At 49.9% G+C, this 19,254-nt stretch overlaps 1 protein-coding gene across 3 annotated transcripts in view; it reads left to right on the forward strand.

The window, feature by feature from the left end:
* ASAP1 (ArfGAP with SH3 domain, ankyrin repeat and PH domain 1) overlaps positions 1-19,254 on the forward strand; it is a 130,887-nt gene that overhangs the window by 29,656 nt on the left and 81,977 nt on the right. Inside the window, exon 1 of one of the 3 annotated variants that reach the window (XM_077351495.1) lies at positions 18,312-18,678. The exons of the other annotated variants lie outside the window; for them this stretch is intronic. The gene's annotated coding sequence lies outside the window, so the exon portion shown is untranslated. Of the gene's footprint in view, positions 1-18,311; positions 18,679-19,254 lie in introns of those variants that run through there. 3 annotated transcript variants of the gene reach the window in all.

Consider the following 19,254-nt stretch of genomic DNA (forward strand, 5'->3'; position numbering starts at 1 on the left):
GACCCCTGGGGTCTGCAGACCCCAAGTTGGGAATCCCTACTCCAAGGAATCTGTTTTCTCCAGGGGAAATGTAGTCCAAGGAGGAGCTGTACTTCTGGGGTATTCCCCTGTCGTACCTGGAGGCTGGCATCCCAAACAATACTTCCTTTCCAACCAGTTACCGTTGTAAGCAGCTCTGTTTTCCAGCCCCCCTCCTCTTGCCTCCCGGCCTGGCCTGGCCTGGCCCCGGATTCTGATCTGCTGCGCTTTCTCTTTCTTTGCCGGATGCAGCAGCAGTTCCAAAGTCCCGGCCTTGCTGCTTATTGTTCTTCCCGGGAGCTTGCAAGGCCAGAATGTGTTTGTCAGCGTGACTTGCTTCCACCTGACAACATGGAAAAACAAAAGGCAGGACTGAATCAGCACATCAGTCGGCTTTATCACGCGCCACGTGTGCTCAGCTTAGTTTTCCGGGCTAGCTCTGTGTGTGTGTGTGTGTGTGTGTGTTGCGGTAAATTATTCTCCCAACAGCATGTTGCGAACAACCCTGCCAACAGGATGACTCTGCTTTTTCAGCAGCCGGCTAAGAATGCGCTTCTGACGCTGGGGATTTTTATGCCCTTGAAACGGTACCCCTGAATTCCAGGCTGGATGCCACGCAGGATGGGTGTCCTCCTGTGCAGGGCTGTCATGGGCTCTGTTTCTCCTTTGACCCCAGAACAGGGTAGGAATGCTCCCAGGTCTCAAAGACCGCTTGCTGAATGCAAAGCAAGGGGCTTTGGTAAATGAATTTCTTGAGAGGTTAGAAACAAAGATATTTATTGGCGATAATATCCGAAGCCAGTGCGATGAATTGGTTAAGAGTGGTGGATTCTAATCTGGAGAACCGGATTTGATTCCCCGCTCCTCCACGTGTAGCCAACTGGGTGACCTCGGGCTGGTCACAGTTCTGTTAGAGCTGTTCTCACAGAGCAGTTCTGTTAGAGCTGTTCTCACAGAGCAGTTCTGTTAGAGCTCTCTCAGCCCCACCTACCGCACAGTGAGTCTCTTGTGGTGTTTGTAAGCCGCTTTGGGACTCCTTTGGGTAATGAAAAAGGATATTAAAAAAAAACAGCTGTTCTTCTTCTCTTCCCTAAAGTATGTATGAAGGACAGAGACATGGGAAAAGCTTGTTTCTTTGATATGCTGCCCTCTCCTTGCGGCTAAGTTGGTTTACAAAAAATGTGGAAGTCATAATCCAGGTACAACATGGCTCAATGTTAACAGCAGGATGACAACTTGGTAACAGCAGGGACCTAGCCCAGCCACAGGAGTTCCAGTTTCGAAGGGCCGAGCTTCAGACAGCTCTGCTTGAGCCATCTCGTCACTGCTTCCAGGCGTCCGGCTAATGCTTCTGGGGGAGAATCAACACGAAACTTTGTAGCGCTTTTACATTGATCCTCTCGCTGCATGCGAATTGCTTTTCCAGCCTAGCCCTCTTCCAGCCAGCTCAGGGTGGCCTCTGTTAGTCTTCTTCCGGTTTGTCCTAATAAGTGGGAGGGAGGGGGGGGGAGTTGAGCTGCCGTTCTTGCCATGCCGGCAATATTGGCAATGTTATTATTGTTTTAATGGGGTTTTAATGGGGATTTGTGATATTGTTACCCGCCACGAGCCGCAAGGGAGTGGCGGGCTATAAATCTAATAATAATAATAATAATAATAATAATAATAATAATAATAATAATAATAATAATAACCACCCTGCAAAGTAAATGATTATGCCCGACTGGCTCAAAAGTCACTCATGTAGCTTTTGCAGGCCTGGCATGATTTGAACCAGGGACAGTATCCAGAGTTGGCACTGCCGGGCACTTGCTGAGACTCACAGCTGCTGACAAGAAGAGCCTGGCCCAGGCGTGCACCACGTACAGCCCATAGATGGGGGGGGGAGGTCACCCTGCTAGCTCAGCTCCCCAGATTAGAGGATGGCGCTCTAAACCACACCCCCTCCTGTCCTCTGCTGTTATCTAACCTAGAGACTTTTCTGCCTATCTGGTATTTACAGTGTTAAAATGTTAGCATTAGCAAAATGTCCTCTATCATAAGGAAACAATTGTTTCTTTTTTCCAGTCATATTAATAGGGGGGGGCGGGGGGGAGGATGTTAAAGAGCCCTTTTATTCCTGACGGTAGTTTACAACAAACACTCCCCATTTACCACTGCAGTTTCCGAAACAGTTTGCCTCGGTTTCCGCATCTAATTAAATGTTGCACCCTCCCTGTTCACCCTTCCCTTCCGCCCCCAGTCCTCTTCAGATCTGAGCCGTTCGTTGCTTTAATTCTAAAATCAGCTGGTGGGTGTACCTAAAATAAGCACACACTGCAAAAGGGAAAGAATAATGTTTTGGTGGCACATGGAACCAGCGAGATGAACGGCAGACCCTTAAATCAGGCCTTATTTATTCATTTGCGCTCTTTCTCCCAAATAAATCACAACCCTGGTCTCTCTCCCAAATAAATCACAACCCAGGTCTTTGCCTTTTCAAGGCAATTTTTTTAAAAATGTTGTCAGTAGGTGGTGAAGGGAAGTGTCAAGTTGCAGGAATATAACAATCACAACAGGGCAGGGATGCCCATTTATTCCAGTGATCATGCAAGATTTTCCAAGGGGCCAAACAGCTCCACCCGAACCCCAGTTTAGCCCCTGCCTCAGCTGATGGTCCCCAGTTCACGGACTTTCTTCTGCAGAAGTCAGGATGCTGCCGATTTCTTGGCAAGCGAATTTGACAGCTGAACTTTCCAGGCTCAGCGGCTGCGATCAGATGTGAGCCAAGCTGTAAGTCGGTTCGGTTTGGCGCCAAACAACTCCGGCGCCTGCCTGACAGGTTCGTGTCGGGTTTTTTAAAAACGGCCCACGTGGCACGGCACCACCAATCCAAACAGACCACCCGCTACTGATGCCACTAAGGACAACTTAGCATTTTGCGGCCAGGGTTACGCATCACCCCAGGATTACTCCAGAGGAGTCCAGAAGGGGTTATGCCAGTTGAGGGGAAGATACACACACATATATATATATACAGAGAGATCCCTCCATCCCTCCATCCATCCCTCCCTCCATCCCTCCCACCCTCCCTCCATCCCTCCCTCCATCCATCCATCCCTCCCTCCATCCATCCATCCATCCCTCCCTCCCTCCATCCCTCCCTCCCTCCATCCATCCATCCCTCCATCCCTCCCTCCCTCCATCCCTCCCTCCATCCCTCCCTCCATCCATCCATCCCTCCATCCATCCCTCCCTCCCTCCATCCATCCATCCCTCCATCCATCCATCCCTCCATCCCTCCCTCCATTCCACCCTCCCTCCATCCCTCCATCCATCCATCCATCCATCCCTCCATCCATCTATCCATCCATCCATCCATCCATCCATCCAACCATCCAACCATCCAACCATCCCTCCCTCCATCCCTCCATCCCTCCATCCCTCCATCCAACCATCCCTCCCTCCCTCCCTCCCTCCATCCATCCATCCACCCATCCACCCACCCTTCCATCCATCCATCCATCCATCCATCCATCCATCCATCATGACCCAGGATGTTTTTCACCTTGTTTGGGCAGACCATCCCATCGCCCCCCCCCCAAATGGCCAATGATGGCCCTAGAGGAGGGGGGATAGGGAGGGGTTCTGGCCATACAAACCATTGATGGACGAGGCTCCTCTTTTGTGGCTGACCTCTTAGTGGCAGCTGAAGTCTAGCGCTGTGTGTCCTCTTGGGGTTGGTCGGTGGGTTGGGAGGGGGGGGAGTTGTTTCATGGGTACTACTAGATTCGACTCTAGCTGCCGGGGACCAAGACAGCTCCCCTCTGAAAGCTGCCGAGCCATTTGTTTACAGCTGAGTAATGTCAGGCATTCGGTATTTAAACAACTGCCTGCCGCGAAGAGCAGTGGCACAGTGGAAGCGGCGCAGAACCCCTCTGGGCTACGAAGCCATGCGCATTCCCAATAAGCCAATTGCTGTGCGTTGTACTCCTAGGATGCAATGCTAAACAGCCCTGGGTGGTTTGACTGGCAGCCATCAGCTCCCCGTTTGCTCCCTATTCCCCGAGGGACACGCAGACACTCGGGAGTATATTTTATGCTGCTTGTGCCAGGCAGAAGCATTCTGAATTACGACAGAGGTCTCCTTAGTAACTTAAGCACTGATGTCGACATGGGACTTACCGTTCTCAACGCATGCCGTGCCGCATTTCTTTGTTCGGCCACGTTTTTCTGCGGCCTTTCTAACTTGTTCAGCGCATCCGCGACAGCTCCCGATCTTGGCATCACACTGGTTGAAACGTTGCAAGAGCAGTCCCGAAAAGAGAGCAGGTGCAGAGAACCAGGAAGGCATTCCTTGCCTGGCAGGAATGCTTTCGGCTTTCTTGGGAAGGCCTGCAGGGATGGTGTGTTTTTGGGCCGGAGGAAGCGTCAGGGCAGAACGAGCCCAGGGCCTGAGCAATCTGATCCAGCAGGGCAATTTTCCAGAAGTGAGGGAAGGAGGGAGAGAGGAAGGTTAGGGATGGGGTCTCTGGCCCCAAAGATGGGAAACCGGCCTCAGCCGGGGCCTTTTCAGGGCCCCGCCTGGTGGAACACTCTTCCTAATGAGATCAGGGTCCTATGGGACCTTAACAAGTTCCAGCTGTTCTGCCAGGCCTATAGTTGAGGCCAAGGAGAAGCTGGTCTCCCTGTTCAAAAGTCTAACCGTAGGCACGTCTCCAAATACTTTACATCAGGGGTAGTCAACCTGTGGTCCTCCAGATGCCCATGGACTACAATTCCCATGAGCCCCTGCCAGCAAATGCTGGCAGGGGCTCATGGGAATTGTAGTCCATGGGCATCTGGAGGACCACAGGTTGACTACCCCTTGCTTTACATGGTACCCCGTCAAGTCTCTCGTAATTGCTTCTGTAAAGAAGAGGCAGCCATTAGTTTCTTATAATAAAATTGATTGTATTCTAAGACTGAAATTAGACTTTTTAAAACTGGTATATTTTTAATTCCTGTATCTGAACCTGTTGTAAGCAGCCTTGAGCCCTCTGGGGAAGGGCAAGGTAAAAATCTATAAAGAAATAAATAAAGCCGGGCAGTGAGTTCTTGAGTACAGAAGTAACATTTATTAAGCTCATATCAAGGTGAAGTTGCCAATTCCCACCACCCATCACAGTGGGGGATGGAGAGGCTTGGGTTGCCAAATCTAGGTTGGGAAACTCCTGGAGATTTAGTATGGAGCCAGGCAGAAGAGGGTCCTCAGTGGAGTACAGTGCCATAGGCCACCCTCCAACGCAACTGCTTTCTCCAGGGAAACTGATCTTTGCAGGGAAACTGATCTGGAGATGAGTTATTACAAGGGATCCCCAGGTTGTCATGATCCAGGACAATTCTCCCAGCAAGGCCATCTTGCTGAGTCCTGGTTAGAAACTCAGTAGTTTATTGAGGAGACTGCAAATGGCTACATAGTGCACTTCGTTACTAAAGCTAGAAACATACAAAAGTTTGGGACAGAAATAGAGCCAGGCCTCACCCTATCCTTGTGCCATTTGTTCCCACAGCCTGTAGTCTTACAGGATGTACCACCATATCATCAAAGGTATGCATGTTTTATAGCTAGACAGAGGCGGGAAAGGGCATCCATAACATTAGCAGGCTAATAGGAGGCCAGATGGCCTGAAAGCCTGATAAAAGGGAAGGGGGAACTTGAGGGAAGAAGCCCTCCAGCAGCCCCGAGAGGATCCTGGGAATCTGGTATGAGCCAGAGGCAAATATGATGCAGGTCCCACCTGGAGGCTGGCATCCTTACTTCCAGGAAAATCAAAAGTATAGCATTTTATTCCCCTTATCCACACTCGCTGATACATTCACATCGGCAGGCTTCAGGTATGGCTGATACAATTCAAACTGGAGAATCCCAACAGATAGTGAAGGAGATTATCCCCCTCCTTTGTCCTCTGCTGATTTTATATTCCTTTGTGTCTCAAGCCCGCCGTGAGGCTTTTGCCCTCCTCCTTTCTTGGAACAGGGTGGGAACTGGCCAGATCCAGGTGGTCGGCGCCAGTGCTTTCTTGGGAGACCAGCCATCTGTTTGGGGCATCCTGGCGAAAACTGGGTTGATTCTGAAGACTTGGTGAGACCTAATCCAGGGACATCTTCTGTATCTGGGGTAGAGGTTATATCAAGGTGGGAGGGCGGAGGTAGGGGGAGGCAGTCACAGAGGCAACGTCCCTTCAAACTGGAAAAGTATCTTTGGCTTTCGTAGCTTGTGTTTGTCACAAACAATGGGACAACCTCTTCTGCTTGCTGAAGATTGCCCTTCCGTGACCGTCAGGAGGACACCGTCACCCTCAGATGTACAAACTCACCCACCATTCCATTCCTTTGCAGCCTTATGTGGCTCTAGTTACAGAGCATGCACACGAAAGCTTCTACCCGGAATAAACTTGGCTGGTTGAGATTTGCCCATCCAAGTACCAGCCACGGCCAACCCTGAGAGCTGATGAGATCAGGATAGTCTGGGCCATCCAGGTCAACCCTCTTAATTACAAGTATAAAGAGTGACTCAGGTGGGCTAATATATTGGTTGGAAGTAGAGACGACCCGTCAGCCGAAGATGAGCAGACAAGAAATACATTTTCAAGCTGGCGATGGCAAAAAGCTTTATTCAAACAATAGAATGAATACCTCGGTATAAAACCTCGTTTTCGTATTTTACTTCATCAGTGAACTTATTTCTTAATTGGTCTTTTTTTTTTCCAGGGATACTAACAAACAGCCCAGAGCTGCAAAGAAATGGGTGGTATAGAAATCTAAATAAATAAATAAACAAACAAAAACAAACAAATACATTAATTTAAAAGTTTTCAACACACTACCTTATATTTTAAGCCTTATAACTTAGGTCTATTAATATCAAGAGCCTCTTGTGGTAAGGCAGTAGAAATGCTGTCTGAAGCTGTCTGTCCATGAGGTTGGGAGTTCAATCCCAGCAGTCGGCTCAAAGTTGACTCGGCCTTCCATCCTTCCGAGGTCGGTAAAATGAATACCCAGCTTGCTGCTGGGAGGTAAACGGTAATGACTGGGGAAGGCCCTGGCAAACCACCCCGTATTGAGTCTGCCATGAAAACGCTAGAGGGCGCCACCCCAAGGGTCAGACATGACCCGGTGCTTGCTCAGGGGATACCTTTACCTTTACCTTTATTAATATCAAAGGTCCATGAAGGTGACTATCTTATAAATACCAGGTTTTATACCTAGGAACTCATTCGGTTGTTTGTATTGGTTTGAAGCAGCAGAACAAAGTTTGAGTCCAGGGGCACCTTTAAGACCAACACAGTTTAATTCTGGGTAAAAGCTTTCATGTGCGTGCCCACTTCTTTAGATCAATCCCTGTATCTGAAAAAGTCTGCTGGTACAAGGTAGCTTCTGCCCAGAATGAAATTTTGTCGGTCTTAAAGGTGCCCCTGGACTCAGATGTTGTCCTGATGCTTCAGACCAGCATGGCCACCCACCTGAATCTATCGAAATGCTGAAGGGTGGTTGTACAAACTTCCTAGCTTGGCTAGACCCATTCGGCCTCGGCAGTGAGCAGAACAGCCTCCCTCCGGATTCACATGAGACGAACTCCTGACAAACCCAAATTTGGCTATTTTGTGGTCTCTTTTTGAAGTTGCTGTCATTGAGGATGGACAGTTACAGGTCGGTGGCAGTAGACCAAAAGGGTTCTCCCACTTCTTTCTGTATTGTAGAAAGAATAGAAGATTTGTATCTGCTTCTTGGCCCATAGGGACCATAATGGTATTGTGGTTAAGAGCGGTAGCTTCTAATCTGGAAAGCTGAGTTTGATTGACAGGCAGCCAGCTGGGCAACCTTTGGCTAGTCCCAGTCTTGTTAGAACTGTTCTCACAGAGCAGTCCTGTCAGAGCACTCTCAGCCCCACCTCCCTCACAGGGTGTCTGTGCTGGGGAGAGGAAGGGAAGGCGATTGGAAGCCCCTTTGAGACTCCTTTGAGTAGAGAAAAGCGGCATATAAGAATCAACTCTTCTTCTTCAGTAATATCAGGGCTCTCTCAGTCCCACCTCCCTCACAGGGTGTCTGTTGTGGGGAGAGGAAAGGGAAGGCGAATGTAAGCCGCTTTGAGACTCCTTTGGGTAGAGAAAAGTGGCATATAAGAACCAAGTCTTCTTCTTCTTCAGTAATATCAGGGCTCTCTCAGCCTCACCTCCCTCACAGGGTGTCTGTTGTGGGGAGAGGAAAGGGAAGGCGACTGTAAGCCGCTTTGAGACTCCTTCCAGTAGCGAAAAGCGTGGATAAAAAAACCCCTCTTCTTCTAGAAAGAGCAGGCTATAACACGGAGCGTGCAATATCCTTCAGAGAACAAAAGAGTTTACACAGTGACAGCCCCTTCCAGGCACCCATCAAACTACCAAGATCCCCCCCTTCCATCCGCCTTTTGTCAGAGTTCTGCATGATGAACCTTGGGAAGCTGTGATTTAAGCGAAGTGGATGTGTTTGAGTGGAAGAAGCAGGCCATTACGCAGAAGGGGCGTGATCCAGGGAAGGCAGCCTGGGACTGACCCACAGAGCAATTGACCGTTTGACCCGCACGAGATGAAATGGATGGTCCCAGCTGGGTCTGAAGGGACAAATGAATTAGAATTCCTTCCCATCCGCCTGGGCTTGACATTAATAAATATTACCCCCTATTTCTTGGTCTTCCACACTCGCCACAGGATTACCCAACATGAGGGTTCAAAGGGACATTTCCAGCAGAGATTCCTAAGTGGATAATGCCCCCCCTCCCAACCAGTTAACATGATTGTCTGTTTCTCTTGCATTCTTATATCCTACATGGGATTGGCACAACCTGTGAGCGATCCATCTCCATGCAGCCGACTTGGGGAAACGGCTTCAGTTTTCTGCCCGCAGGCTGCAAGAAATGACGTTTGGTTTAGTGAGCTTTTAACTATGCGATGCTACATTTCCCAGCCATGCCCCCAGGTCCAGGAGACAGGCCTTGCTTCCAAAAGGTCGGGGACAAAATGATAGGTTCAAGTGGGTAGCCGTGTTGGTCTGAAGCAGCACAATAAACAAAATCAGAGTCCAGCGGCACCCTTAGGACCAACAAAGATTTATTCAAGGCGTGAGCTTTCGAGTGCAGGCACTTGAAAGAGGGCAAAATGGAGAGGGTTCAGAGGAAAACGATGAGAATGATCCAGAGCCTGGGGACCAAGACCTGTGAGGAAAGGCTGAGGGACTTGGGAATGTTTAGCCTGGAGAAGAGGAGGTTGAGAGGGGACAGGATGGCTCTCTTGAAAGACATGAAGGGCTGTCACTTGGAGGAGGGCAGGGAAAGGTTCCTGTTGGCAGCTGCGGAGAGGACCCACAGTAATGGGTTTAAACTAGGTGGAGAAAGATATCCAGTAGATATCAGGAAAAGTAGCGTAGCGTCGGTCTCGGCTGCCTAAAGAGGGCACGAGCTCCCACCCGCTGGCAGTCTTTAAACAGCGGCTGGGGGATTTAACATCTGCAAGTAGGCTGTGCTGGAATTCTAGCTATCTTATAATTCTAATTGCTATTGTTTTATGATGAAGGTTTTAATGAATTTATTATGTGGCAAACTACCCCGAGCCAGTATTCGGGGAGAGCGGCTCTATAAAGCCAAAAATAAATAAATAAAACAATGGGGCCTACATGGGGATCCTGCTGTGAGGTCTGGCATGATGGTCCCTCTGAAAGCGACAGGGGAATGCAAAATCCCTGGGAGGGAGTGGAGACTGCAAAGTCCTCAGGTTTGGTGGAGATTCCGTAGATCGAAGGTGCCTGCTGATGTACTGTCAGATTTCTGTGGGTAGAATTCGAATCCCCATGCCTGTGCAGACTCAGTTTGGGTTGGACTGTGAGCATGGGAAGGAAGGAGGTTCAGCCTTCCCCTGTGTCATTTTCCTCCCATGTCATGGCCCTGGTATTTCCCGGGGTCCCATCTGAGTGCTAGGCAGGATTGACCCCGCTTACCTTCAGAGAACTGAGAGAGTAGGCATTGCCTGGGCGATCCAGGTTGGGTAACAGTAGTGTAGCATGGGAGAAGAAGAGGCCTTCCCACCAAGGCCGGTATTTATGTTCATATTTCAATTTATAGGCTGCCCCTCTTCTCACAGTCTAAGTTTTAAAAAAGAACAATACAACTTAACACATGACTAAATTATTGAAAAGTGCACTAGATTACAGAATCACACTACATTAAAACAGCCTATATACCCCCCCTGTCCTCTGTGCCTGGGAGTAAGACAGTGCAGTTAGCCAGGCACAGCAGGGGAGTAATCAGGTGTCTGGTTATGGGCCCAGTATTGATGGTGATGGTGGCCCTTGGCCTCAGCCAAATGCCTGGTGGAGGAGTGCCATCTGGCAAGCCCTCTGGAATTCAGGGAGCTCTGTAGCAGTTCACATTTGGACCAGCAACTCATTCCACTAGGGTGGCTGAGGCCAACTGCACCTCTCCGGGTCAGCAAATTGGTATTCACTGCACAAATAATGTCCCTAACTGTTGTACCTACTCAATGTTACTACTGTTATGTCGTTCACCATTCCAAATGTGGCAATATATCATTCCACTTCCCATTAGTTCTATGTACATTACCCTGAGACCTCACCATAAGGAGTGATATATAAATTGAATGAATGAATGAATGAATGAATGAATGAATGAATGTGAAAAGAAGACAGGAAGCCTTTCTTTGTGTCATTTCTCCTGGGCTAGTAATAGTGGGAGAGGAGCTGATTTTGTGCAGTGCTGAAATGGTTAAATTTGTCCTTCCTTTGCTTCACTTCCCAGTTCAGATTTCAGCCCAGCACAGGTGATATTCAGCTTTTTAAAATCCCTTGTCAGGGATCTGTCAGCTTGGGCAATTAGGCTCCTGTGGAAGGTTGCCAACTCTGGGTGGGGAAATTCATTTTTCATTTCATTTACTGGGTTTATAAACTGCCCCTTTCAGCCCAGCCGTTCCAGGAAGATGTGCAACATTACAAGATCAAACCAGTAATACAGTAACTGGAGGGCAGTATTTGGGGAGGGACCTCTGCAGGGTTAAATGCCATAGAGTCCACCATCTAAAGAAACAATTTCCTCCCCCAGGGGAAATGATCTCTGGAGATCAGTTTTAAGTCCTGGAGATCTCCAGGTCCTGCCTGGAGGTTGGCAGCTCTACGGCTGAAGTGCAATGCTACAAGAAGCAAAGCTCCGCCCCGAAAACTGAAGTTCCATTTGGGAGGATTCTCCCTTCCTTTCTATAATGCCAGCTACAACTAGGGTTGCCAAACTCCAGGTGAGGGCTGGAGATCCCCCTCTATTACAACTCCTCCTCTATTACAACAGAGATCAGTTCCCCTGGAGAAAACGGTCACTTCAGAAAGTGGACTGTATGTCATTATACCCCCCTAAAGTCCCTCCCTGTTCCAAACTCCACCCCTATTTCCCACCCTTGAGCTGGCAACCCTAGCTCCCCCCCCCCCCCCACAACCTATTGCATTACGCCTCCCCATTCGCGTCAGAGGCAGCCGCTGATGTGGTTTTTAATTTGAAATTATTTTCTCAAAATGCATCTTAAAGAGCTTATTGGAGTGATTAAAGCATCCAATGAAACCCGGGGGTTGCCCGTTGCCAGAAATGCTACATTAGCTCTCAAGAAACCCTTTATGTAACGCCGTTTTTTGGCAAAGGCATTTGGGTTAGAGTCCGCCCAGAATGTCTGCTGTGCCGCCTCTCTGCATTGTAGCAGGGCCAGCTGGGCAACTGCGTGTGCTTTCTGACTGACTCCCATCTGCTGAACATCTGTGGGTCAGGCGGTGCCAGTGCGCTCTCTCTGGCTCTCTGATGGCCAAACAATGAGGGTCGCCATACCCAAGCGCTTCCCTGCCAGAATAGTAACTTTTGAGTTGCATCATAAAACAGATTGGTTGGGAAAAACACCAACAAAGGATAGCAGTTATGCCTAAATTCCATTGAAATTGATTGCACGTTAGTGCTAAAGAAGGCATTGATTTCAAGGGCTTCCTGGATTGCAGCCCAGGTAATGGAAGCACTGAAAATACGAAGGAGAAATCTGTTCACACCCTTCCCTGCGCTTTCTGGAGGTATCTACAATACACGAGACATGCGTAGTTTGCAAATGCTAGGAAGGGGCAGGGAACCCCGCCATCCATCCATCCATCCATCCATCCATCCATCCATCCATCCATCCATCCATCTACCTGCCTTCCATCCATCCACCCACCCACCCATCCATCCACCCACCCATCCACCCACCCACACATCCACCCACCCATCCATCCACCCACCCACACATCCATCCATCCATCCATCCATCCATCTACCTGCCTTCCATCCATCCATCCACCCACCCATCCACCCACCCATCCATCCATCCATCCATCCATCCATCCATCCATCCATCCATCCATCCATCCATCCATCCATCCATCCATCATGCTTTAGGATGCTTTGGGCTGATCCTGCGCTGAGCAGGGGTTGGACTAGATGGCCTGTATGGCCCCTTCCAACTCTATGATTCTATGATCATCTATCCATCCATCCATCCATTATATTTTATCCCACCATTCTTTCAAGGAGCTCCAGGTGGAAATTTGTGACTGCCCCCTCTACCATCTGAACTTCACAACAACCCAGCTAGGTAGATTAAGCTGAAAATGACTGCCCCCAAATCAACCAGTGAGTGTAATGCTGGAGTGGGGGGTAATCTGGACCTCCATTTCTGCTGTGGACATGTGGACCTACTGGGATCATGCTTCCACAATCAGTCCAAACTGAGAACAAATGGTTAGGTGGCACAGGGGGCCACAATGGGCTGGATGCTTTCCCAATGCTCTTCTGTGTCCAGATTCAGTGGGGCTATGCGATTAACTGCCATGCCGCCCTTGGAAAACTCCCCGTCCCTCTGGGTGAATCTTATGGGGTGCCTCAGAGGCTCCATCCCCACTCCCAACGTCTTGACCCTCTCAGGGGTTATCAATGTCCATGTGCACCCACAATTCAACACCCCCTGTACTTGAACCCCTACCCCACTCTCTGGGACAGATAACATCACCGGAACCAGCAGGAGGGGGATGGGACTTACCAAGGGGTTGCCCCTACCACGGACCTGCCTTACAACAGGCCTGCCCCATTTCCTGCCAGCTGGCGGGGAACTGCCCCTTCCACAGTCATTGGAGGAAGAACTCTCCACTGGTTCTACCAGTGGAGTGAGGAGCGCTTGGACAGTCTTCTTGGCGGGCTTGGTCGTTGCTCCAGGGGTGGTTGTCTTTGGTGGGGCTTTCGGTGGCATCGGGCCCAAGGCAGCTGGCTTTTTCATTGTCTTGGACGGGCATTCCACCAGGAAGTGACCCTGGCCTCTTCAACCCAGGCACAAACCCTCCTCACAGCACCTGGCTCTCTCACTGGCATCATAGGCAGAAGTCTTCAGAGGGGGGCTCTTTGAGGGGTTCTGGCCCGCTTGGCTGCCCTCTCTCCAGCATCCCTGGCTTCCAGCATCTCCGGGATCTGCATTCGCCCTTCGATCTCACCTGCTAATTGAAGCCATCCCATCAGGGTAGCCGGGTGTGTGCTTGCCCTAGGCTTTGCTAAAGGAAGTCTCAGTGCAGCTCATCACGGAACGCGTGAATCCGGTTAGTCCACTCTGTGACTTGGGCCGCCAAGCGTTGAGCCTGTCCCGCATACTGGGAGACCCTTTTAGTGCCCTGCCACATACTGTGAAGCTCTTAGAATCATAGAATAATAGAGTTGGAAGGGACCTCGTGAGTCATCTAGGCTGATCCTCATTGAGCAGGGGATGGCCTGGATGGCCCCTTCCCACTCTAACCCAAATGCCCCCTCACTGGCTGTCTTCAAGCAGCGGCTGGACAGATCCTTCTTCTGGATGCTTGAGGCTGATCCTGCACTGAGCATGGGATGGGATTAGATGGCCTGGGTGGCCCCTTCCCACTCTAGGATTCTAGGAGTCTAGTTCAGCAGTGGAAGGGACTGCCTAAGGAGGTGGGGAGCTCCCCCTCACTGGTGGTCTTCAAGCAATGGCTGGACAGATCCTTCTCCTGGATGCTTGAGGCTGATCCTGCACTGAGCAGGGGGTGGGACTAGATGTCCTGTATGGCCCCTTCCAGCTCTAGGATTCTAGGGTTCTATTTTATAATTCAAGTACATGTGGAAATAAACTTCTCTTTTCAAACTGGTCCCATCCGGAAAAGAGTACTAACCTGGCACCTAATTGTATTCCTTTTTTCGTGCATTTTCCGTGCAGATTGCGTACTTTAGAGGTATGGCAACACAAAGGGCTTTCAAATTAATACCACAAAAAGCTGCTGCCGCTGAAGCTAAGACCAGCTTGACTTTTACCCAGGTTCTTTCAATCCTTGTAGCTCAGCTTCATGAGGTTATAGATCTGGCTGAATGACTTTGAGGTTGGGCCTTTTCTAAAAAAAAACTTCTTTTTTTTAGAACATCCAGTGATTCAACAGTAAAGGATAGGAACAAATCTGCAAAGCAAATGTGGGTCAGTCTCCTTTTCTTTAAAAAAAAATGTGGTGTGACAGAAGGAGGGGGAACTAAAACAGAAAAACAATCTTTTGGCCTTTTTCTTCTGAAAGAATGTGCCAGGAGGCTGCCTTCCCTAAGAGCTGATCCCAGGCCAAGTGGTTGGGTTTTTTTAACTGTGAGTACGGATCCAGTTCCTGCCCTCCTCCTCCTCCTCGCACGATCCTTTATCTAAAAAAAGAAAAGAAAACCACAAACCGAACAAAGGGATCTAATTGTTCACCATGAAAAGGAAAAGCCAGCACCTTCTCCGGCTTTCCCTTGGCATTAACAGAAGAATGTATCTATTGCCTCACTCCCTGGCCAAATTCAACCCAACTCTGACATTTCCACAATGCTTTCTTTTCCTAACAGCAGGAGTGAAGGCCAACATTGTATCCTTGGCTCTTTGGACTCATGCTACCCCGAATGCGGTACAAGAATGACAATATCCCATTTCTGCACAAGGATGACTATCTTTGGGCAGGAAATAGAAAGGTTCCGGAAGGTTCCCGGCTCTGGGTTGAGAAATACTGGGAGATTTTTGAGAAGTGGCACCTGAGAAAGGTGGGCTTTGGAGGGGGAAGGCAGATGTCCAATTCCCAGAAGCCCCTGCTAGTCCATGCCAAGTTCTCCAGATTGCCAGGAGACCAGTTGTAATAGAAAGAGATCTCTGTCCACTATCTGGAGAGTGACAACCTACTCAGAACTACAGCCGATCTCTAGGTTACAGAGATCACTTCCCATGTAGGAAATGGTTGCTTTGGAGAGTCGACTCTGTGGCATGATACCTCATTGTTGTTCTTTCTCTCCATTCCCCCCAAACCCAATATTTCTAGAGGCAGCCAGCTAGGTGACCTTGATCTAGTTGCAGTTCTCTTATCTGCAGTTCTGTTAGAGCTCACTCAGCCACACCTACATCACAGGTTGTCTGTTATGGGGAGAGGAAGTCGTTTGTAAGATGTTTAGGCCGTGAAAAGCGGGGTAGAAAAACCAGCTCAGACCTGAGCCTTTCAAGGAGTAGCCAACAACAGGGTGGGTAAATTTCTGGAGATTTGAGGGTAGAATCTTGGGGAGGGGGGCCTCGGGAAGAAAAAGAAGCCCCCCCCAGGGTAAAATGCCAAACTGTTCGCCTTCCATGGCAGCCCTTCGGCTTCATGGAAACCTCTGGGGATGCCTTGTTTTCAAAGAGCAAAAATAAAGGAGGTGGGGAGGGACCCAGTCAAAGAGCAAACAAGGGACAAGCAAGAAGCCTCTGGGACTCCAACATAGTAAGTGAATAGACATCCAGGGAGGCTCCAATCTTCAGTTAATTATTTAATAAGCACAATTCTTAAAACAATCCCAACACATTTCACTGGATAGCTTTATTAAGGGATATCAAATGTTTTCAACTGGGAGCACAGAACAAGGCAGTTACGAAAACATTCTATAAGCAGTTAGGACTACCTTATTCACTCCAGACATCTGGATAGCTCAAGAATTCTGCACATTAAAGACTTAATCGATGATTAATGACTCTCTGAGACTCCTTCCGGTAGAGAAAAACAGCATATAAGAACCAGCTCTTCTTCTTCTTCCGTAATATCAGGGCTATCTCAGCCTCACCTCCCTCACAGGGTGTCTGTTGTGGGGAGAGGAAAGGGAAGACGACTGTAAGCCGCTTTGAGACTCCTTCGGGTAGAGAAAAGCGGTATATAAGAACCAACTCTTCTTTTTCTTATATATTATTTATAATTATTATTAAATCTTATTTGTATCCTGCCACTCTCAGCCTTGACGGCTTGGAGCACTTTACAACATTTCTATTATCATGTGTCATAATCGCATTAAGAATTAAAAAATTCAAATTGCTCTTTACCCACAACAGGCCCAACCCCTGTAAGATTGGCCTTCTGCATCCCCTTCTTTTGCCTGGGGGAGGGATTAATTAGGAGTGTTATTTAGGGAGGGCTTGTTCATTGTTGGTCATTCACAAATAGCAGCCAGTGATATGATAGCCAGACCATGTAGCATATTGGTGGGGAAAAGGAGCATTATGGGCTTCACTCTTTTACTGTATTTCAACCAGATTCAAGTGGATAATTGTGCTGGTCTGAAGTAGCAAAGCAAAAATTGAATCCAATAGCACCTTTAAAAGCAACATTTTATTAATTCTAACATGCAGAATGTGCCCTGAGCATGCTTGCAGAGGGGTGCGGTCTATAAATTTAATTAATTAATAGTAATAGTAATAGTAATAGTAATAGTAATAGTAATAGTAATAGTAATAGTAATAGTAATAGTAATAGTAATAGTAATAGTAATAGTAATAGTAATAATAATATGTCTGTGTGTATACTTGGTGTAGTGGTTAATAGGGGCGACTTCTAATTTGGCAAGCCAGGTTGGATTCTGTGCTCCTCCTCCACATGCAGCCAGCTGGCAGACCTTGGGTCAGTCATAGCCCTGTTAGAACTGTTCTCAAAGAGCAGTTCTCTCAGGGGGGTTTCTGCCTCACCTCCCTCACAGGTTTATTGTGGGGAGAGGAAGCGAAGGCAATTGTAAGCTGCTTTGGGACTCCTTTGGGTACTGAAAAGCAGGGTACAAAACCCAACTCTTTTTCTAAATCTTTGGGATTCCAAATGCCGTGGCAGCGTGCGCACGCACACAGATGTGCAGGTGCAGAACAGTAAGGCTGCATGGAGGCGGCCAATGCAATGGCTCTGATACCGCCAGCAACTGCCCGCCATCGCCGCTGCCCACCGCCTACTGCCACCCGCTACTACTTGCAGTAGTGGCGGCAGCTTGCGGCCACCACTGCCTGCGGTTGACGCCACCAATTCATGCAGCCGCCGCCACTTGCAGCTAATCTGGGGACCCCAAAGAAGGGGCCAGCGAACCCAAATGGGGTCGCGACCTCTAGGTTGAGAACCGCTGTTCTAACTAGACTCACATGGCCATGTAGGTGTGTATATAGACGCATAGTGTATGTGCTTATGTACATATATGCACACATGCGTACAGATACACTCACACACACACACTGGCCAGAGCATTCCACAAATAAAAGTGGTGCAAGACTGGAAGATGTGGAGACAGCTGAGCCATAGGGTGGCCAGCTAACATCAATATATGCATACACACACATATGTGCATGTGAGTGTGCATATACCTATGCATGTACGTACATATAAAGCCACTAGACCAGGGGTAGTCAAACTGGGGCCCTCCAGATGTCCATGGCAGGGGCTCATGGGAATTGTAGTCCATGGACATCTGGAGGGCCCCAGTTTGACTACCCCTGCACTAGACTGCTTCTCCACTGGAGCGCTCGCCTCCTGGGGCAGGAGAAACCCCCAAATCCTGGCAGGATCCCCGGCCAATGGCGACGCCGGTGACTGCGAAGCATGCGCGAGACAGATTGAAGCCCTCTTCCCATTTGCTCTCGCCGCCGTCTACCACACTGCCCCCCCCGGGCCTCCCCAGGGCGGGAGAGAGGGGAGGAAAGACCGGCGCGAGAGGCGCGCGTGGACTCTGCAGCCGGGCGCAAGGGGCGAGTTCGCGCGCGCGCGCGCGCGCGCCTAAACGCGTGAGAGGGAAGAAGCTGGAGCCGCCGCGGCGAGGAGAGCAGAAGAGGGCGGGGGAGAGAGAGAATTGGAAACGCGTGTGTGCACAAAACGCATGCGCGCAGCCACTTCCTTGTTTTCCTCACGTGACGCGGCGGGAAAAGGGAGGGCGAGAAAGAGAGAGGAGGGGGGGGGGAGCCCGTCGGGTTCTCTCAGCGGGGCGGGCGCGTGCCGCCTCACACTCGTCAAAAACTTGTTGGCGCGTGCGCGCGTGGCCAGAAGGAGCACGAGCGGCCGCGCGTGCGCGCTACCCTTGCCCGTCCTGACCGCCTGGAGGAGGAGGAGGCGGAGGCGGCTGCAGGAGCCCGCGCGGGAGCGAGCCGAGGGAGAGGAGGCGGGCGCGCGCGTCCCAGCAGGCAGGCAGGCGGAGTGGGAGGAGGGAGGCTCTCCTGCCGCCCGGGGTCCTGCAATCGCCGCCTCTTCCTCCTCCTCCTCTGCCCTCCCTCCCCCCCCCCGAGTCTGGCTTGGGGGGCGCAGCTGAGGGGGGGGCCGCCCGCGCAAGTTAGTATGAGGGGCGGGGAAGGCTGGAAGAAGCTGGGAGGGAGGGAAAGGAAGGGGGGCTTGCCTGAGGGGGATGGTTTTTGGGGGGGAGGAGGGGCCAGGAGACCCCCTTGGCTCTGTCCCCTTTGCAGCTGGACGGGGGAGATGACAGAAGTTGCTGGTTGGTCCTGGGGGGGGGGGAGAGTTGGCCTTGGCCATGGAATTAACTCCACCCCCCCCAGGTGTGGGTGTGTTTTGGGTAGTGGGTTTTGGGGGGGGGGATGGTTGCAGGAACCCTCACCTGAGAAATAATGTCCTCCTGCTTCTTTTTCTTTTTTCAACCCCCCTTCCAACAGAAACATTTTTTTCCCCTGCTGAGGAAGTGCAAAAACTAATCAGAAATTATCTTTTTAAAGAACCTGGGAGGAGAAGGAGGTGGTGGTGGTGGAAAGTGAGGCATTGCGCAGTCGATAAGACTTCGGAGAAGCCCCCTCTTATAAGGGGTGGGGTAATTTGCGGGGAGCGGTCTTTGAGGAATGTGTCTGAAGATTATCCTACCTAAGAATCTTTTTTTGGGAGGGGAAAGAGTCACTTCTG

Source organism: Paroedura picta, chromosome 9 (genome assembly GCF_049243985.1).
Source record: "Paroedura picta isolate Pp20150507F chromosome 9, Ppicta_v3.0, whole genome shotgun sequence".
Taxonomy (NCBI): Eukaryota; Metazoa; Chordata; class Lepidosauria; order Squamata; family Gekkonidae; genus Paroedura; species Paroedura picta.